Source organism: Lycorma delicatula, chromosome 1 (assembly GCF_047948215.1).
Source record: "Lycorma delicatula isolate Av1 chromosome 1, ASM4794821v1, whole genome shotgun sequence".
NCBI classification, from domain to species: Eukaryota; Metazoa; Arthropoda; class Insecta; order Hemiptera; family Fulgoridae; genus Lycorma; species Lycorma delicatula.
In genome coordinates, this window is record NC_134455.1 from 332,960,888 (window position 1) to 332,984,428 (window position 23,541).

General features: G+C 29.9%; 1 protein-coding gene across 2 annotated transcripts in view; it reads right to left on the minus strand.

The window, feature by feature from the left end:
* Window positions 1-23,541, minus strand: part of LOC142334269 (nucleolar MIF4G domain-containing protein 1) — a 228,614-nt gene that overhangs the window by 168,960 nt on the left and 36,113 nt on the right. For both annotated transcript variants that reach the window (XM_075382172.1, XM_075382173.1), the window contains one exon: window positions 22,320-22,458. The gene's annotated coding sequence lies outside the window, so the exon portion shown is untranslated. The remainder of the gene's footprint in view (window positions 1-22,319; window positions 22,459-23,541) is intronic.

Sequence of the window (23,541 nt, forward strand, 5' to 3'; positions counted from 1 at the left end):
AAGAATCTATCTTTTCCATATTTTATAGTCGCATCTTAAATTTTAAGAAATCATATATGAGCTATTACTGCTTTGCGGAAAAAATTATTTTATTTTTATAAATTTTTAAAAGTAATAATACTTTTAAATACAAAACTAGACAAAATATTTATTTCTTTGTATCATGTTGTAACGCAACATAATACGAAGTAATACTATCCTACGACTTAGGATCTTATAATGTTTTGTAAATATTTTTAATTAATTATTCATCCGTCTAAAATATACTGTCAACAATTTAGTGTTTAAAGTTAAATGCCGTCTCTTTTACAAAATATTATTTTGTTGAAGAGTTCTCAAATAATACTTTTATTATTTAATACAGAAAGTGTTCAGATATGAAATCAAGTAATCGTTACTTTTTTATTTTCTAAAGAGTCTGTGAACGGACAAATTACTTTAAATTATATACTTTATTTGATTATTAACGAACGCATTGTTTTTTATTTCTTTAATCTTAAACATTTCACTGAACGAGTAACGTGTTTCATCTAATTAGGGTTCAAAAATTGAAACTATCTAAAGTGTTAAACAAATATCAAAAATTCTTTACTATTATTTACTGTTATTTAAATAAATTACAGTCTAACCTAAAAAAATTTTGTTCACTATATTATTTACGCAACTGGCAATTCTGTTAAGATTCACTACCTTAGTAGTTAAAATGTATGGCGATAATTGTACTAAAGATTGGTCCTCCGAGCCGGATGTGTTAAAAAATTGTTAAAACTGTTGTATTATGATATTTAATATGTTTACAGTAATTAGGGTATCATTAATCTCCGTTACACTCAAGGACATCTCTCACGTCACTTTGAAACGTAACTATTAAACAATCACTATTCAATCATTCTCTTGATTAATAGAATTTATTTTGAGTAATTGCCATTATTATTATTATTCTTAAATATACCTTTTATTTTCTTTCTTTTTTCTGTTTGGCCTCCGGTAATTACCTTTCAGATAATACTTCAGAGGACGATATGTACGAGTGTAAATGAAGTATAGTCTTGTACAATCTCAGTTCGACCATTCCTGAGATGTGTGGTTAATTGAAACCCAACCACCAAAGAAAACCGGTATCCACGAACTAGTATTCAAATTCGTGTAAAAATGACTGACTTTACTAGGACTTGAACGATGGAAATCTCGACTTCCAAATCAGCTGATGGGAGGGAAGACGCGTTCACCGCTAGACCAACCCGGTGGATTCTTAAACATGCCTAATAGTTCGAAAGATACGTAAGCGGCTTTAAGAATGCTGCAGATAAACATGCGGTTTTAAATCATCCATTACTAGAATTAAAACTTATATTAGCAACTTTACCCTTAAAAATAGTGACAGCTATTCATAAAAAGTTAAGTTACGGAATTTTCAAGAAGTATCGCAAAAGTGTGATACTATTCAACCTAAAATCGAAGAACTAGATTCCTATGATGTTGCAAACGACAGGTTTTAGATTGAAGATAACTTATGTATATTAGAATGTAAACTAAATGCATTAATCAATTGTTATATTTCTGATAAATTAAATTCAAATCAAAATACATCTCACAATTTATCCAATCTTATTCAGTTGCCATTTGACGGTAATATTAAATGACAATACTACTTTACTATGTTAAACGGTTTAGTTAAACAGATTTTAGAAGTGATCTGTCTGATATTCAAACTGTCAGTCCTGTTTGGCATCAATGATATTACGCGGCTATATAAACTGATCGAAACAGTTGTAGATAAGTGCGACTACAATATTAGAGTATTCAGGCCTAAAAAACTACCCATTGTTTCAAAGGATGTAGCAGCCTACAAAAAAATAATTAGCGTTGTGAGGGAACACATACTGAGGGACCACACCTTCATCAGTAAGGATGAAAGAGACATTCGTTTATAGTAAGGAGCCTACACTTCACTGTTCAAATTGTGCTTATCAGAGAACTTGAGAGTCACGGTCATGAAGTCTGTAGCATAGTCAACGGGAGCACCGAATTATAGAAGAGTCATTATCAACCTTCTTTATTAATATTGAGCCAAGAGATAATAACAAGGAGCTGTTTGGGCTAAAATATATCACCAATTGTGGGGTTGTCACTGAGGCGGCCAGATGGTCTCCAGGGCTGGTGCAATGTATGTTCTGTCAACAGAACAGCCATACGAGAAATAATTGTGCAGCCTTATATGTGTGTGAGGTGCGGTGAAAGACATAGGACTCCTGATTGCACTAAATATAGGAGTACTCCAGCTGTCCAGCGCACCATGGCGGTATATCCATCCGGTAAACTACCAGGGATGTTTACAGAGAAATCATGGAGAGAAAACAGAGGCAAAGTAATACATCGACTGACAGATATCTACTCCTATTGGAACCAACATAGACAGGCTACTTACTTCAATTTGGATAATGAAGTCTGATCAATATTACGTAAGAAAATGAGTGGTGATCCAGACACGAATTCTTCTACTCATCCGTAATCTTACGCTGCGGCTGATGGTCACGACGTCCAGAATATCTCTCAGGATAGGCTAGGTAAGCTAACATGCAAGGTAGAGTTTCTCGTGCATCAAATAGGAAACTTAATCGAACCTCTTACAAATATAATTTCCAAACGCTGTAAATAGTTTCTGGGAGTTGCAACGTGGATATTAATGATGGTTTAGCAGGTCGGAGAGAACAACTAGGAGCTTGATTAGTTAGTTAGTGAATTCTTGTCTCGACTGTTAATGACATTGTCTTGCTTTCGGAAACGCATTTCACTGATCGGATTTATCTTCGCGTTTGAGATTATTCTATCTAATGTACTAACCATCCCGATGACAGAGCACACGGAAGTACCGCGGTTATGGTTAAAGACATCATAAAACACCATCAACTGTCGGAGTATAATCAGTGGAAATCCAGGTTTGGCTTGGACCGCTTAGAGTGTCTGAATTACATTCCTCCTCAACACTTGACAACGGTTGCCTCTTTGTCTGATTTCTTCTTATTTATTGGTTCACGTTTTATTGTGGGCCGCAATTGGAATGCTAAGCATCCTCTCTAGGGATCTCGACTAATTTTTTACCTAAAGGCAGGGCTCTGAAGGATTGTGTTATTAGCATGTATCTAAATGTGAATTTCGGAATGCAGCCTACCTACTGGCCGTCGTCGGATCCTAATAAGATCCCTGACTTGTTAGACATTTTCGTATTCTCGGGAATTTCGCGGCTATACACCAAATTAGAAAACTTGTCTGATCACTCAGCTGTTCTGCTCACTATAGTACTTTCTTAATTAAGAAGACTGTGTCAGCAGTACTCCACACCAACAGGACAGACTGGAATTCGTATCGTTACATCGTAACTGGATTGAAGATGAGTTACTACTGAACTATTTGAAGATGAGTTGGTAGTGCATGTTCGGTTGAGACCTGTTGCTACCGATAACGTGACGCAATGTTTGACTTCAATCCTACAGGGGGTCGCTTGACGATCGACAGTGAAGGTTAAACGTGATAGTCGAATGAATATAAACCCACCGGGTTGGTCTAGTGGTGAACGCGTCTTCCCAAATCAGCTGATTTGGAAATCGAGAGTTCCAGCGTTCAAGTCCTAGTAAAGCCAGCTATTTTTACACGGACTTGAATACTAGATCGTGGATACCGGTGTTCTTTGGTGGTTGGGTTTTAATTAACCACACATCTCAGGAATGGTCGAACTGAGAATGTACAAGACTACACTTCATTTACACTCATACATATCATCCTCATTCATCCTCTGAAATATTATCTAAACGGTAGTTACCGGAGGCTAAACAGGAAAAAGAAGAAGAAGTCGAATGAATATAAGCCATCACCCGAAGGAGATTGTAAACTTTATTGCCACAAAAAGGAGGTCAGGAAAAGGTGGCAACGTTACAGGAGAGCCGACGATAGAACATTTCTAAACAAGATCTCTCGTAGGTTGAAACGGCTATTGCAAAGCTATAAGAATGAGATATTTAGGTGGTATCTTGAATCCTATCGCCCTTACATAGAGATAATAACTCTTTATGGAGGGTCACGAGAAGCCTCAATTAACCTCGATTCTCACATTATCCTTTAAAAAATACTGATGGGTTTGCACTAAGAGAGGGCAAGGAGAAGGGTGAAATAATTATTGGTTACTTAAGCAATGTCTTTTAACTTAATGAGATACGCAGTCTTCGTGAGGAAGAAATCGTTAGTTTTTTTAGTATCTTGATCCCTGTGGGTTTTCCTATTGTGCCTTTATCTATAGTTAAGCTATTCAAGAAATCTAGAAGAGGAAAAGCTCACGGAAACTCTGGCTAGATTTTATTACAATAAAATGATCTTTATGCTATCTTAGTACACCAATGCCGTTTAATAAATGGTCTACTTATTTAACGACATTTTCCGGACAAAATAATTCCCAAAGGAGTGGAAAGCTTCTCAAATAGTCAAACCGGTACACGATGTGGCTTAGTATAAACCAATAAGCCTGTTCTATTCGGTATTCGAAAGGTTATTCCTTTGGAGGATGTGGCCTGTTTTGGAGCATGGCCGTGTAATTCCTGACCATCAGTTCGGTTTCCGTTGTGGGCATTCCATTATTGAGCAAACACATAGCATTCTTGCAAACGTAATCAGTAGAAGCCTTAAAGAGAAAAAAATTTGTTCTGTAGCCTTCTTAGACATCCAAAAAGCGTTTGACAAGGTCTGATACCCTGGCCTTTTTTACAAATTAAAAATGAGCATTGCTCAACCATACTACCTTATACTACGCGGCTACCTAGATGGACGTTTCTTTCAGGAGAAATTTACCAGGAATCGTCCACGTTCTTCAAAATCAAGTTGGAAGTTCCTCAGGGGTCTGTCTTGAGGCCCATGTTATACTCCATCTTTACTGCAGACCTTCCAACTACAGAAGAGGTTACTATCGCTTTCTTTGTAGGCGACACGGCTGTCCTCGTAGTTGATCCCAGCCCGATTATAGCATCAAATAACCTACTATCTGAGTTGGATTTAGTCAAACAGATGATTGAGTACACGGAGAATATGCGTTAAACAAGCAAAATCCAACCATATGACATTCACAATGAGAGGAGGTGACTGCCCATGGGTCCGTCTTGATGGCGTTGTAATTCCGCAAATTGAGAGTGTGGAGGTAAATAGGTCTACACCTCGATCATCAACTAACGTGGAAAGTTCATATAAGAGAGAAGAGACGGAAATTTATTTAGTTCAAGGAAATTTTCTGGTAGTTGAGCAGACGTTCTCGTTTGTCCTTATCTAATAGGCTGTTAGTATACTCAACAATTCTAAAACCTATCTGGATCTACGGGATTGAACTAAGCTTCAATTGAACGGGTTTCAAAGTAAGCTAGCGAGTTGTATAACAGTGGCACGTTGGTTTATAAGGTAAAATGAGATCTAGGATTATTTAGAATTACGGCCCGAGCGGGAGGAAATACAAAGTTTCAGTTCAATGTACGAACTTCGGCTTAACCAGCACACAAATCAGTTGACAGTGAACTTACCAAACAATGGAAATTATATTAGAAGATTGGACCGACTGCACGTTAGAGACATATATGTCCAAACAGTATCTTAACTATAGCAACCTCGAACGTGAGTATTGTGCATTATCTATGCGACTCTTAATTTCAAATTTGTCACATATATTGCTCTTTTTTCTTTACACTGATTCATCGTTTTCTTGATAAAACGAGATTAGGAATAATGTTAGGATATACAGAAGTAGGCTACCGAATTCTAGTAAATAACAAATAAGACACGTTGACGTAAAAGAAAAAGCAATATAATTGATGATTATAAAAATGAATCAAATTAAAGTAAAATATTAGATTCAAGTAATGAGTGCGAGGAAAATGAAACTAATGAAAGTAGTGAGTCTGAACAAAATAAAACTAATGGTGAAGATAATGAGATAGAACCTAGACGGTCAGTAATAGCAAGAAAGCCAAATAGTAGGTATGTAAATGATGATTTTGTAATTAATTATGTATATGTTAATTTTGTCATGTAACTGAACCAAATACGTATGAGGGGGCAATGCTAAGCAGTAAAGCCGAAAATTGGAAAAATTTTCGGCTTCACTGCTTATGATTTAGAGAATAGAAAGCTAAATAAGAATAAAACTTAGAAACTAGTCGAAAACCCAAAATAATGTAATTAAAACAGAATCGGAAAATAATATTTCAGATATATTTAAATAAATCGTTGGATAAAACAAAGTTTGTAAAATTTACAGAAATATTAAATATTATAATAAAGAAAGGACAATAAGATAAAAATTTAAAGAGTTTTGAGTATGTAATAAATTAATATGTAATATTTAATAAATTTGTATTTATTTATGTTGTCGATGCTATGTAATAGATGGAAAAAAGATAAATAATTTCAGTTTTAATAAAATAGTATTAACAATTATAATTTTATGTTACTATTTTAATGTTTGTGAATATTTTATTAAAGTTTATACAATTTAATTCTAAAGAGTATTCAAATAGTTATTCACTCTTAAAATTTAATTTATATATGAACATAAGCAAAAGGTTTTATACATTTTATTAGTCATATACTATAAGTGATAATAGAAATTAAATTCAAAATTAATATGACACCAATAGAATCTACTGGTAAAAATAATAACTTTAATAAAAGCGTAATCAATTCAGTGAAAGAGAGCAGTTAGCCTTTTGGAAACAATGAGGTCAGGACTACAATTTTCCAACACAGTAAAATTGTAAAGCATTCAATTCAAATCTGCTGCTAACGAAATTACATTAACCATTATTGATTTTTCATACGCTTTTATGTTTTGTTCGATTTAAAATCTGACGTCAAACAAAATTATTATTTTCTGTTCATAACGTTAAAAAAAAAAACATTCTATTTTCATGCCTCAATGATTTTAATTCATTTTTATTAGATTTTCTGATCTTGTTACACTTTCAGTTTTAAGGAGAAAATAGTTTCTTATGGCATCAAACTAACAAGTACAAAGAAATCAAAAGAAATTAAAGTAGCAGTAGATAAGAGAATTACAGGCATTAATATTGTTTTTTAACCAGATCCATTTGTAATTTATATCATAATTCTCTTTCTAAGATCCTTCTGAGATAAACCAGAAGGATTTGGCTGTCATTAGTTGTAATTAAAATTCTTTTAACAGTCTAATTAGATTTCATAAAATATCCTTCTGATAACAAAGAAGAATAAAGAATTCGTTTTCATCAATTTCTTTACAACTTCTTAAAAAGATCATTGATTTTTTATGAATCAATAAACTACACTTCCAAAGTGAATTTACAATACGAAAGTGATTATTGAAGGCTTAGAGACTTAAATTGATTATTGAAGGTTTGGAGGGAAAGTGCATGAAGGCTTATTTTATTTCACAAAATTTTGTACTTATTAATGAATAGAGAATGAACTAAGCCATTTATTTTACTGTAAAATTATAAAAACGTCAAATATTTAAAAAATAAATAATTATAGACATAAAATATCCGAATAAAACACATAAGAAAACAATTGATTTTGTTTCTTCCAAACGTTGGATAATTGCTATCTTGGTTTTAGGACTTGCTTGGAAAATCACACAACACGTTTATTCAGAAAATATTCAATTAGGAATATACTTTGCATGTCAGCTGATGTTAACCCTATTAACAAATATATGCTCATTACTATCCAAAACAATTTTATCAACACTATTGTAAACATATTTTTATATAACATACAAAAATGTTTAACTCCATAAAAACTGAATTAGTTTATCAGAAAGAAATGGAGATTAACATTTTTCGATTGAATGAAATTAACCATCCGCGCGCGCGCACACACGCACAATACATATATTTAAAATGTCACTTGTTAAGAACTCTTGCCTTGAATTTTTATCAATTTATAGGAAGTAAAAACAATCTTCAAAATGTTAAAAATTAAAGAATAAGTAATAGGAACGAGGTAAAACCAATGTATTGCACAAGAAGATTTCCTGATCCTACAAGAATAGGGATGGAAATATTGGAATTAAAACAATTACTAAATTTTTCACGAATTCATGTTTAATTTATTGCCTTATGCCATAGTTCTTTATAATTCCATTTGCCTGTACGGCTTATTACCTTTTTATTTACGAGTACCTTACAAAGGATTCTATACAATTATCTGGATTAAATACCCTTAGCTGTATTTAGAGAATGAGAAATTCTATGTGGATGCAAAATAAAAAATAAAAATAAAAATTGTCATACTTTTCTTTTTAAATCTGATTGACAAATCAAAACTACTAAATTCTCTGATGAAATGAAAATAAAATAACGTTCAATACAATCAAGTTGGATTGAAAACTTTTTACTAATCTTTTTTATTTAAATATAACAAGAATTAGTTATTTATTATTTGTACAAGGATATATACTAGTGATAAGAGTAAATGATGGAAAAAATTAACTTCATCCAGAAATCGTTCTCAGTTTTTACGGAACAAAATGTTTTCTTGGGAGAGAAAGTTACAGTAAAGAAAAAGAACTACTCATGACAACAAGCTAAAAACATGATACACATGCTTCCATGATCGAACAGCTAATTTAGTGTCAAAAGTATTAATTTAGTTATTGTAATAAAATCAGAAAAATGTGGTGAATGGGACGATTTCATTTTTGGGAGAGAAATTCAGTTGAAAAAGGTAATGAAATATGACAAAGCAAGTAATGAGGGGATTGAATAATAATATTGGTGAACATAATGTACCAGAATTTTATTAATTCGAAAAGTGCATTAAAAAAAAATGAACTAAAAAAATATGGAAAAGTAATTGGGACAAGAAAAGTGATTTCACTCTAGAAATGAAATCTACTAGTATAAATTAGACTAGGAACAAGAAAATTTTTTTTTGAAATATAAGATTTTACTGTGGATATGGAAAGTCTGAATATTTGATAAAACATGAAAAATTGGGAGCCCATAAAGTAAAGAAGAGGGTTTTGAAATGTGGAGTTACAGGAGAATGTCTAATTATATAATTTAATAGATTATGAAACAGAGAGATTTTAAGATGAATCGGAGAAGAGAAACTAAATCCTGTAAAAAAACTAAGATGAATCTACGAAGAAAGAATGAGTGTTGCATTCATACATCTATGTACGTCACTGTTATTGTACTGGAAAAACAAAGAAATCCAAATGGCTTCATGCAATGCAAATTTTTATTTTTCGTTTATTAGGGTAGGGAACCAAACATTAACACATCAAGATATAGTTTATTTTTTTAATAAAGATGTAGATGATAAAACGATTTATAAGGCACAAAGCAGTCAGTGTGTGAACGATGTAATAGATATTTTGAAATTTATTTTCAAAATAATCACATACATGAAAAAATTTACGTAAGTTGTTAACGCATCTTCACCTTTAATATAGTTTGTTATTTTTCACCTTTAATAATCAGGCGAAAAATATGAAGACAAAAATGAATTCTACAAACATCAATTGAAAAATTCCAAGTTTGAATCAAGAAATTTTCATTTTAAAAAATCGTTCAAATTATCTAAAGTTAAATTTATTATTTTCCTTAATTTTTCAACAAGAAAATGTTACTGTAACTCGTATAATTTTCTATTAACATACGTATTAAGAAATTTGAATAACACGGGAATAAAACAATTTTACAGCTCCTTTTGTTAGTTTATTATAAAATTATGTAAACAATCACTTCAATAAATCAGATACAAATATCAATACTTTTTACATTACTTTGCAATATAATTTACAAACATGTTATAAACTAATTATGTCACATCATTAAAATAAATATTCAGTATAAATAGATAAGTATTATAGTCATTTAAGAACAATTACTGACCGTAGGATGAGATAATTACGCAAAACGATAAGAGTATACTTAACACTTAACACTTAACACTTAACATGCAAACGACATTTTAGTATAAATATAATAAACATAGTTATCTATTCTAATAACTTTACTCGATATCGAAAACAAAATTATTTCAAAAATAAATTACATTATACCTATGAAATAAAATAATATACTTAAATGAGATAATAATAACAAATTTAGTCGCGATTTATTTTTTCTGATAAGTTTGAAGCATATTAACTTACTTCATATTAAAAGTAAAAAATTAGGGTGGTTTTAACTTCATTTTTCAGCGACCTATCTTCTATTTTCTAAACTTTCATTCAATAATTATTAAAGTTCATAAACAAAAAAAATAATGTAAAATCAAAATAAGTCGATTTATTTTAGTTACGTTTAAATAGAGCGCGATGTAATCAGTGGCAATTATTTTAAAAACTATTAGTAATTTTCAATAATTTTCCAAGCAATACCTGTTTTTGTTAGGAATATTTTTTCTTTTTTAAATAAAAAATATTTTCATGAGTTGAAGCAGTATAGTCACTTTAATAACGTAAATAAAAAAAAAGTGTTTTCATAATTAAAATCAACTATATTTACGATGGCATAGCAGTGATATTTGAAAATGAAAACGTAATAAAATATTAACTTGAATGCGGACTATATAACTAACTTACTTGACGGTGCCACGCCTTCTGTAAGCAGTCTACCACCACCACTTTTGCAGCGCGAGTCTGTACTGAGACATTACGATTTCATTACAAGAAATAATAATTTTTACAAAACTAAATTTAACCTAATGCAGTGTTGGAATAATATGAACATTTTAAACAAATCTACCTATTATATAAATAAATAAATAATTATTTATTTATATTTGGATGATAATGAATTTTGTATCGAGTGAAAACTGACATCCCTAACGGGGGCTCAAAGCCGGAACTTCTGGATGAAAAACTGAGACACTCCACCACGGACATCACTATACCAATCACCATGGCGATTATACAGTAATAATAATAATAATAATAATTTATTATTATTTTTTTCAATAATGTTATTATTATTATTATATTTTATAATAATAATAATGTAATAAAAATAAATAATACATAAATAAACCAATAATAAAATATTATTATTTTATCTACGATATACGTATATAAATTTAACTTTTATTTTCCTACATTAAATACATTGGGAACACAAGCCACAACATAAAAATATAAGATTCGTATACAAAAATGAAATCTTTTATAACTTCTTACACTTATCGCCATCCTTTCTTGGGTGCTGCAGAATTTAAATTTTCTGTATTATAAAAAATTTCTACTTTATAGCAGTTAATATATTTTCTAACGCTACTTCATCTCCTTTATAATAATGATTATAAGTACAAATTTTCTTATTCAGCCAAAAAAACCTTTCAGTTTTTTAATTAAAAAAGACTGTCTCTGACTAAAATAGCTGTTGTATTTCTTGAAAAGTGAGTGATTATCGAAAAACTGTCTACACTGGAAAAACGAATTCCGAAATTTTTATGGACTATGTGGAAGGAATCAGGAGATTTCTTCTTCTAATTATTTTATGATTCCATATCTAATCAAGCATAATAGAGAAAAGAATAACGCTTACATAAAATTGGAACTGATCTACTCTAACAGAATATACATTAATCCAAGTGTAGTAGTAACTGCATTAGATGCTTGATTGAAAGTACATGGATCGAAATCCGATTATAAACTGCTAATCTCAAATGTGTATTCAAAAATTTTCTTATTTTTGGGACAAGTACAAAAGTTTGACTTTATTGGAAATTAGCTTCTTATATATGCCATAATTATCTAAATTATATCAGCCTCTTTGCCAACCTATATACTCTTAAGGTCCTATGTACTCATGGCTCCTTCATTAAAAAATTGAAATATTGATATCAAAACTTTTTTTTTCAGAACGTTTTCTACTTCGAGGACAAGAAAAGTATAGTATTCTTTCAAAAGAGCTTCGAGACCATGTACTCGTATCACTTCAGGGCCTATAACTCATTCATTTAAAAAAAGTAATTATTGTGATATTTACCTTCAAAATATTTTCGTTTTATCATTCTAGTGAAACTACATTTCACCAGATATCGAAGCGGTTTGGATTCTCATTGGACCCCGAAGTTCTCCTTCAATTAATGACAATTTTATGGGCCTCTCGATTAACATAAAATTAAACGTAGCAGATATTAATTCTTGACTAAAGTATTTTTATTATACTAAAATATTTTTGTCATACTGTATTTTTATTATTGTACTTGTAACATCAAACTTTTTTATACAAAATTTTCGCAGTGAGGTTTTTTTATGTTAGTGTAACAAATAATCATATGGACCAACCTAAATAAATTACCAATTCTGCAGCGGTTACGTTACTGGTTCGGTTTTATGTTACTCACTTTGTACAAATAGTTTAAGTGTTTATATGAATGAGAAAAATTTGATTCCAATCGCTATTTCCAAATCATGCAGATTTGAAAATATACTGAAAATTTGTTCGTTTATACCAATGAACAAATTTCATTGGTATAAACCAATGATTTAGTAGTGGGTAAATAGAATGAAACGTGGTCCAACCACAACAAATGATCTTAATCCTTCAAATTAAAACCGATAAATATTAATCGATGACAATACACATTCATTCGATCGTATTACATATTCCAGTAGTATTATAGGACCCCTACGCAGAAAACTTCTTAAATTCGATACTCTTTCGTTCAGGAAAATTCGATTGCACTGATTTCCAAACAATCGGTAGATACCTCCTCATCTTTTTAACTAATCACAAGTATGAGAACTTTTGACCGATCGGAACAGCATATTACTCTAATCACAGAATTGAAAAGAACTAACCAATCGGAACCCACTAAATATCAGCAAATCACAATTCGTTATTTTCTACCCAATCATAGAAGGGAAAAGAACAGACTAGAAGGATACAACAAATTTTTACCAATCACAGTAGGTAACTTTGAACAAACAAAAACTAAGTTTTTATGGAAAATACTACAGCGCGACTACATAAAAAATGTTTTCTACAAAACATCGTCGAAATCTGTTCATTTGGTGAAAATTAAGGTTTGAATGCACCTGTGAAAAAGATAAACGTATTGGTCAAATTTAGAAGTTTATCTGTTTTTGAACGAGTTAAAAAACGTAACCCAAAATTTGTTTTTTATAGTACATTTTGCTATTTGGAAAAATTAGTACTGTTGTTTTCTTCTGTATTGCTCAGTATTCCGAGTAATAACTAAGTCTATTTAAGATTTCAAATTGTTAAGTTATTTTTTTTAATTAGTTTAATCGCACAAAACTTTATTGTAGTTTATGGAGAAAAAAAAATCTTTCATAAATGGGTAAAATTCTAAAGAAAAACATTATAAATAAACTAAATTACTAAATAGTACTCATTAATATCAAACTAGGCGAAAAATACGTAACTTAATAAAAAGAAAGATTTTGTAAATTTTTTTTCTGGTAATGATAAATAATGAATTTCTTTTGTAAAGGTATCTATTCAAATACTACACTTTTTTTATAAAAAAAAAATTTATTTTTCATGGTTTATAGTTAAAATTTCTATAGAATGCAATTCTTAATAATAGCTCTTTCAGTTTTATTCGATTTTTTTTTTTTTTTTTTAATTACGTTATACCTTCTATAAAATTCATTTTTATAAATTGTGATAGAGATTTGTATTACACGTTACAGATGCAATATCTTTTTTTTTAAATAAATTTATTCTTTTAAATAAAGCCAAAATTTAACTTGCGCACAGTATCTGAATTAATGATTATTTTAATTAAAGCAGGTATGTAAATTTCATGTTGTAAATTTATTAACAGACTCTGTGTAAGGCTGTTTAAGAGTTCGTGTGTAATTAAATTATAAAAACTGAATATAAAAAGAAAGTTTTAATTGTATTTGCTGTACACAGCGTAATATAAAATGTATTGATTTAAAAGTTGAATTTTTAAGTACTACAAGTATATTTAATTTTTTCCAAAAATGGTGAAGCATCTCCCTCCTCACGCGTGCGCGTGCATACATACTTCGAGAATTCTCTATAATGCCTATTGATTTCATTTCAGATGAAGAGCAAAAGTAGCGTTGTAAATTTATTTGAAAACTAATTTTTTTTTTAAATGTACCTCAATTTCTATAACAAACTTGTTTTTACATTTTCTGTGTGTGTATGTTTGCTCGAATAACTAATTTCGCAAATAGAAGTCTCTAAAAGATAAATTAAATAATTTTGCTGAAAAATGTTTTTTATTAATATATAGACCGATATCGCAAAATACTTGCATATGACGTCTAATTGAAAATGTTGAAGTTGAATAACCTATAAACATTATCACATGAGAAAAATAAAGAAAAAATGATAGCAAATGGTTATAATTTACTTAATTTTCCAATTTTACGATAAGCCATGAATTGATCACTTGAATTATTTACTTAATTAAACAAATTTAATAAAAGAAGTAATAGCAGGTTTTTTTTTTTAGCCTTCGGGACTACCGTCAGGTATTACATCACAGGATGAGATGTGAAATAGCAATTTTTTAGCGTGTGAAAATTCCATGCCTGACCGAGATTCGAACTCGGAACCTCCAGACGATGGTCCCAGACAATGGTATTCATTCCATTCGTATAACGTTTCGCTTAATTAAATTCTTGGAATACTTTTCCTATCATCCTGACCATTACTTTATTAACTCCCCAATAAGCATATTACATAACTTCTGTTTCTTTTTAATTTCAAGTTTAAATTTGATAGCTGTATTTATATGCACAAAAATAATTTATTAAGTGTTGCATACAGGACATATTAAAAAATACAGTCAATAAGTTTTTTAATATATGCAGTATTAATAAAAAAAAAAAAACTGCCGGGATTTAGAAAATTTCTATATAATTTAAATGTTATGCAATTAAAATTTATTATTTACAGCTAGATGCAGTTTATAAATGGGTAACGTAAACTTATAAAGTGTAGTATTATTATATCCTTCAAGTATATGAAAATTAATCCCTTAAAAAGGGATTACATTTATTTAATGTTTTCTAAATGATTCATCTTGAATAAGAAATGAGAAAGTAGAATAAACTTTTCAACCGTATCGTGAATATCTTTATGAAATTCCAGAATTTCAATTACTTTATACATGCGAGTGAAAATTATTTGTCCTTCTTTGTTGCGTAATTAAAGCATAAGATCACTTCAAAAGAAACAAAGAATAAAGGTTTTACTACATTCTTAACCGGAATTGCTATTAATCAAAGTTACGACATGTACGAGTATTACAAAAATGTTATTCATGAAATCACCTTGGGGATACGTTGATTGCGTCATAAAATCATCACCATTATACGGTTATCAGTCCTGAGACAGGTCCTTTACAGCATTTCTCTCTGCATGCTCATCTATTTTCAGCTAAACGTTCGAGTTCGTGATATTTTCAAATTTCCTAGAAATCATCTTTATTTTTTTTTATTTTTCGTCCTTGCTTCCTTTCTCACACCTTTTACTCATACTTCTAGCGTTATTTTAATCGACTCTAATTATACATTCCTGGATTGTTAGGCTCTCGATGTAAACAGATGACCGAATTTTTCGCTCCGGGAATTAGTACTCGTTTTCTTTGTTTTTCTGTTTATGATTTTTTTTTTTTTTAGAGTTTGAGTTTGTTTTGTTTACGTTTTTGTGTTTCCTGTTCGTAGTTTTGCGTAAGAAGTCCAGGGCCGGCTGGAGTTCCTTATATTCGGCTGAGGAAGCCTCCGACTTGGAGAGATCCGCGAGTCGTTAGCAAACGTTTCCGGTATGTTGGAAAAAGGACCTGCAAAACAGCGGTGTGTGGAAGGTATGGAGCAGACTTTTATGAAACAGAAGAAGTGTTTTGCACACAACACGGGGCTTCTCTTTCGTAGTGTGAAAGAGCTGAATTTGTTGTTTCGACAGCAATCGAATACTAAACTCGAAATTAAAGAATGCTTCGAGGATATGGAAAGAAGTTTTCGTATGTTGGAGTCTTTGGAAGAAGTTCTGCAACGATTAGAAGATGGATCTCAGGGACGAAATCAAATTTTCTGAAAATTCACTACTATAAAATAAATTTTAGTAATGAAAGCTTGCTATTCTTCTTCTACAAGTATTTCACTTCCAACTCTATATAGCAGACGGGTAAGGAATAGAGTTATAAAAAATAAAAAAGGATATTTTTATTCTGATGTAAAAATATTTTCCCCTTATTTTGCTACATGGCTAACAAAATTTTCTATTGTTCTTCTCGTGATATTTCTAAAACTTTTTTTCACTTGATAAGTTAAATTCGTTAATTTATCGCAGAAGCTTTGAAGCTTGTAAGCGGGAATATGGAAATGCAATCTTGTAGCGTATGAACACTGTCATGTCTGACCGGAGCTCAAACCCGGGACCCCTAGATGAAAGGCCGAGAAGCTACCACTCCGCCTCGGAGATCGGCATATTAAAATAAATTAGTTAAAAATAAATAAAGTCCTCTCAGTAGGCCATACCCACGACGGTATTACATAACTACTTCTATTTATTTTATCTATAATTTTAATTTTATTAATAACATTTATTTTTTACTTAAGTTTAAAATTATAAATGAAGAAAGAATCAAAGGATCATATAAATCACACGTATCAATAATTACATAACTCAATGTAGAATAACTAAAGTAAAACGCAATAAAATAACATGTAAAATACACACACACATATATACACACACACACACACACACACACACACACACACACACACACACACACACACACATACAAACACAAATATCATATATTTTATACGATTACAAAAACTTCGACAAAACTCTATAGAGTACTAACTTTCAAACAGTATTTCATAGTTGCTGAAATTAAAAAAGTCTCATAAAAAGATCCTAGAAAAACTACAAGTATTTCGCTGGAACAGTATTTCTAAGCTTTTTTCTCTTTAATTCACTCTTTACTTTTCGAAGTTAAACACACACACATATATATATATATATATATATACACACACACACAACACATATACAATGGCAGGCTCATCATTATTCATCTGAAATTCAATCCATTACAGTCTACCTTTTCATCAAAAGTTAAAATATCGTAATTTTTAAATGTGAAGTCTTACGAAAAAAAAAATTATGAAGTAAGTTCGTGGAAATAAAAACCAGTCGAAAATATGTTTTAAATAATAAAGAAAAATCATTTGAATTATCCAGACCGCTAATAGAGAGATGAATAATATGTATTCTCTATTTATTTCCTTTTTCTTTAACCAGATCAAAATTTTAATTAATCGTACGCTTAGAGTACGGTTGATGTTATAACTGGATAATAAAATATTTCTTTTGAAGAGAAACGAATTAATTACAAAATTATTGTAGGTTTAATTAAAATTAACAGCATTTTAAATAAATATTCACTTATAATTAATTGAAGTACCCATAACTTTTAAAAGATATATAAGCTTTAATAAAAATATTTATAAATGATTCATGACTCGCCTTCCATTGTGGAAAAAAGGAGTTCTTGATTTGAAAAGCCTCCGTTTCACTACGTTCTGAGACAGCAAATTGACTTCAGTCCAAGTCATCTTTATCTCTGTTGTTTCTTCTTAATACAGCTTATCCCCAAGTTATTTTTTGGATCTTCTTTCTTTTCCCTAAGGGTTTCAATTCTAGGTCATTTCTTTTAGAGTTCCATCCACTCATATTCAGCGTATTTCATAGCTATTCCATCTCTATCTGATCGACTATTTTTCTATTAAATTTTATACTTGCCCCTATGAAATATTTTCAGTTCATTTAACGTATTTGAAATCAAGACATCTCTATATTAGACGAGCTAGAAATTTATATATATACATATATACATATAATAATAATTATTATTACTATACGTATACATAAAATAACTTTCAGAAATTACACGTGTAAGTCAGTCAAAAGATAAATAAATAAAATCGAATTAATAATTCTAAAATTAAAATTGCCCCATTTAAAAATAGATGTCCATTCCATTTTTAAACAGTCATCATCGGTAGGTGATGAATTAGAAAATCAAATAACTATTACTTAATTAATATGCATAATTAATTTTTTTTATATATATCTTTATATATATATATTTCTTGTGTGCGTGTGTATGAAAGTGAACTCCTCCTAAACGGCCGGACTGATTTTGATGAAATTTTGTGTATGTGTTAAAGGGGATTCGAGAATGATTTAGATTCACAATTTGGTCCACTGGAAAATGCTTTTTTAATTAATTTTTTATTTATAAGTAGTAGTTGATTTTGGAATGTTTTACATTGGATCCGGCAGACTGCACTACCATCGCAGTATCGAATATTCAATAATATTCTATTTTAATTTTAGTTTGTCCCGACAGTTGGTGCTGCGATCAAATTGAGAAAAATATTTCGTAATTTTGTGTTATTATTGTGTTACAAAAAATCGCGAGAAAACAGTTTTTTAATAAATAAGAGGCTAATAAATCAGATGGAAATGTAAACAAAGGAAAACCAATCAGATCAATGCAAGATGGCCGCTGTCAAACACAACGACCAATCACAAAGAGCCCGTATGGCCGTTGCCAATGTAAACAAAATCACAACTGATTAAGTAACAAGTAGGCAGCACTGCGATCGCGTTTAGAATTGTGCGCATATTGAGAAATATTATATTATTTATTGAAATAACGTTTTAAAGTGTAATTAAAAATATACATTGTGCAAATTTGTAAGGTACAGTATTGAAGTGAAAATGTTTTTTAAATTTATTTATGTGTTGTTGATCTTGGGATGGTTAAGGTTCACAATTGGGTCTGGCGTGTGGGTCCGTTAGGCAGAGTTGCGATCGCGTTTTTGAAGTTTATTTTTTAATTTTTGGTTTATCAGTCAAACCAAAAATCGCAGCACCAGTTGGTGCTGCGATCGGATTCTAGTAATCTTTTTTATTTTGTTGCTTTTTCGCATATCAGTTACTTGCGTCGTAGCTTAGTGTTGTTCTTACATTAAAATTCGTATTTAGAGAATAGTTTGAATTAAATCCGATAGGTAGTGCTGTTGTTTTGCCATTTGGATTTATTTACATTCTGACTTTTATAAAGTGAAAGGTTAAATTTTGTTAAATTGCTAATGTTCAGTTTTTTAAGGTTTTATGAAACTTTCAATTGTTGTCATTTAATCTTAAAAGCAATAGCGAAGCATTGCCGAGTCTGCTAGAATTGCGCGCTTATTGAGAATATTATATTATATTATTATTTATTGAAATAACGTTTTAAAGTTTAATTAAAAAATGTACATTGTGCAAATTTGTAAGGTACAGTATTGAAATGAGTATTTTACATGATTTTTCATGAATTTTAATGATGTATACACGTGCATTCAATAACAATCAACTTAATCTACAAATTTAAATAGTCAGTTCTCATTTGATTCTATGCAACTTATGAAGTATTGAACGGCTCTTTGAAAATAAAAATTTAAGTTTGTAAAATAAATTATAACATTTATAAAATTAAAATTTAAGTTTAAATATAGTTTAAAGTATATTTAAAAAATTGAATTTATAATGTTTTATGATTAATTTTATAAAAAGTTTTCTAAAATTATTTTTAATTTACAATTATCTAAAATTTGGTAAAATAGATGTTAAAATAAAGAATGAGAAAAATTATAAAAATGTCTACCAAATTTTTAACTACGTTGCTTTTTTACAGTGTTTTAATTTTTTTATTAATTGATTAATTAAGCTACATGGTTATGAAACATCAAAATTATTAAATTTAAAAAAATATATGTAGGAGGTACTTTTTTAGAATGATGTTAAGTGAAAATTAGTAGTAATGTGGATGAAAATTTATTAATTACACTAATTATTAATTTTACGACGTTTCGATTTTTTAATTCAATTTTCATCGGACATCTCAATATTTAGTGAAAATAAATATTAACCATACTACACCTAATTAATCAATAAACCCATTACAATAATACAACAATCACAAACTGATAATATCATACTAATAGTCATTTTAATGAAATTTAGAACACATTCCTGCTAATTTAAACTTAATTAAGCTACTTATATTTATGTGTGTGCATTTATTACAGAATAATGCCGCGTCAGGACAACGTCTGTCGGGGTTCGCTAGTATATATATATTTAAAAAAAAAGATATAAGCATATATATATATATATATGCTATGATGCCTGATTGCGATGCAAGCATCACATTCTTATGTTATTTTCGGGAATACTTATATCAGGTCGGCTTCAAACATCAAACATTACGATTATGGTAAACTCTTTCAAGGTACGATTGTAAAATATCTTTCAACTCGGAATATGTTAAGTTGTTATTTTAATATTATTATACTGCTATATGGTGAACGGGATTCCGATTTTGGAAACGGTTCAACTGAAAACATTACACCGAGTGATTTAGAAGGAAAAGAAAATAATTTGGGAACTAATTCTAGAGCTTGAAATAGGGGAAAAAGGTCATACAAACTTATGTCCGAAAACGATTTGTTATAGAGTTAAGGTTACTGAAAAATTTCGCCCTGATTTCAATTCCTCCAGTGAAATGAGGTCATACTAACATTTTTAAAGCGTTATATAACGGATAAACGTGATGGTTACTTATGTTTATTGGCTGAAAAATCGAATAAATTAAGCTCCAGAACTGTACCTCTCGTAGTTTTTCATGACATCCGACGTAAAATAGAAAAATTCGGTGACGAAAAACATGTTTTTTTTTAGGTTGTACATTTAACAGTTTTGTTAAATGACTAAATGTATAAATTATATTATCAAAAATTGTAGAGAATTTAATTCTGAGAAAATTTATGTAATAAAATCTATGAAAGTTCAACACCACCAGTTTGGTGGCCATGTCAATCACTGCTTTGTTTATATGAATTGTTTATATGACTTATTCAACAAGCACCACTGATCTGGCACTATACTGGAGTGTGCAGGGCAACTGCTATATTTGTGGCTGGAGCTCACATAGGCTGCATTATTGCTGTATAAACAGCACCTATGCCAATTAAACTTAAAGGATTCCTTGGCCTGTGCTCCTGCTGGGGTGAGGATGAATCACTAGAGCATTTCTGCTCAGGTGCTCTATAGTAAACAGTACACAAGAAGTACTCAAAGTTTGCATTACAGAGGAGGGGGCCTTAACTACATTACTGAAGAATGAACAATTGTGGGTACTTACTGCTGTACCATACCATGGACATCAAGCCATCAGAGTTTGCTCTCTCAAAGAAGTAAAGTAAATTTATGAGTTATGTTCTATAATAATGAATATTTTGTTAGATTTTTCTAATACATTAATTTAATTTTTACCTACTAGCTGAATGACTGATTTGTAGGATAATCCAGTTTCCAATTATTTAATGTAGCTTTGTTGATCTGGGCCCAAATTACACTCAGAAAAAACAACTCTGACTATTACTGCTTATATGCTAGGTGATTTAATGTACCACTTATTGCAATAAGACAGTGTACCCAATTGAATCCAGTTTCTATAATCTTAAAATCCCTACAGATCTATATTTTTTAACATACTGTAACTTTCATGTTATGTATATTGTCATGTGTTTTGCAACATCAGCATCAAGTAAGTTATTAAAAGCATTAATTATTAAACGTAATTTTTTTATGATATATGATATATACTTTTCTACAAATAAAATCCTGGCCTAAATTGGCAAATCACTAATTATTTTAAAGATCACAAGAGTGGATAAATTGTTTAAATTTTTTTTCAGTAACACTTTAACCATTTTTAGACAAAAAGTTCAAACCAAAAACAATTAGAAATGCAAAATATAATTTATAAATAAAGATTTTCTTTTACTTAAATCACTTTTAAAACCAATATAAGAAATAAGGACAGTCTCTTCATCCCAACCCATCCCATGATAATTGCTTCAGTTCATCTAAACACTCTTAACTAAATTTTTAAACTCTTTCTAAGGAATATTTTTTAGTCAATTATTTTAGTTCTTGAAAATCAGCCAATTTAAGTACAAAAATACTGACTGGGATTTTTGTTGTGAATAATTAGTTCAGTAAAACCTAATGCACATTCTAATCTGCTGGTGAATGGATTGCAATCTACCATAACAAAGTTCGATGCTGTTGAAACTTTTGCTAGTAGTTCACTTGGCAGTAACAGCTCAAGTCAATCAACATCAATGAATAATCGAATATACTTATTATTTTGAATGTACTAATCTATTTTCTATGCATTAGTTATTTAAAAGTATTTTATTATTTGAGCAAAAGTTACCTTACCTCTCCAATAACTGAATAATAATAACATTCTCAATTCACTGTTTGCTGTTTGGCAAGAATAGGCAATTGGTTTTCCTCAATTTAGTAATTTTTTTAACAAGTTTTTATTATTATTTAATACAGTTTGAAAAAGATTCATCTGAAAATGTAATCAATAAATCATTTAATGTTAATTACACAAATACTTCAACAAAACTAAAAATATTCATTAGATTTACATCATTTATGGCACAGTATGTTAGTAAAATAAGATGATACAAGTAAATGCTAAAAATATACTAATTAAAAATAATATTATTAATATTTTACTATCAGTAAAAAGAACAATAAAACCACTTACTAAATACTAAGATGTTTTTAAAATACCATTACTGAATTAAAAGTGACATGCCATATAAATATCCAATATTTAAAAATTATAATATACGCAAGCAGTAGTTTTACTTACATGCTCCTTTTTATAATTTTCTTCCATACTTAATTGAAAAAATCAAACTGATTTTAAGATTCTGTACAAGATCTACTGATCTGTACCTGTTTTTTTTCTTTTTTGTAATTTATCATATTGAGCTGTACAATTTTAATTGTCCACTCTCATAAAACTCTCAAGTCATTAATTCTAGAAGATCTTTGTTAAAATTATTCAGTTTATAACCCAACATAGGAAATTTCAAATTTTTTCAAAAGCAGAAAATACAGATTTCATTAACAAATACAGGATTCTATATATGCATACAATACTTTATTAATGATATATATATATTATAAATTCTATTCTGCAACTGCGATACAGAATCAGCACCTGAAATTAAATGCCATATCACACTTGGATTAACCGTGATGTATAGTATGCAGAAGATCTGGAAAAGTAGAGATGTCGCATTGGACACAAAATGCACTCATGCAGGCAATAGTTTTTCCAACTACCATGTACAGTTGTGAGAGCTGGATTCTCAGGAAATCAAAAGGGCAGAAAATCGATGCGTTCAAGTTGTGGTGCTGGTGAAGATTGTTGAGAATCCCACGGAATCGAAGCTAAAATTCAAAAGACTTAAATCGACATACTTTGAATTTCTTAGAACCTTCAATTATGCTCAGTATCATCAGCGAAAAAAGAAAAACAGGATGACCATGAACACACTTGCTTGTTACATCAAAATCAACACCAGCAGGGCAATAGTGCAACTTAAAGAAGTTGTAGATGATAGACTATCATGAAGAA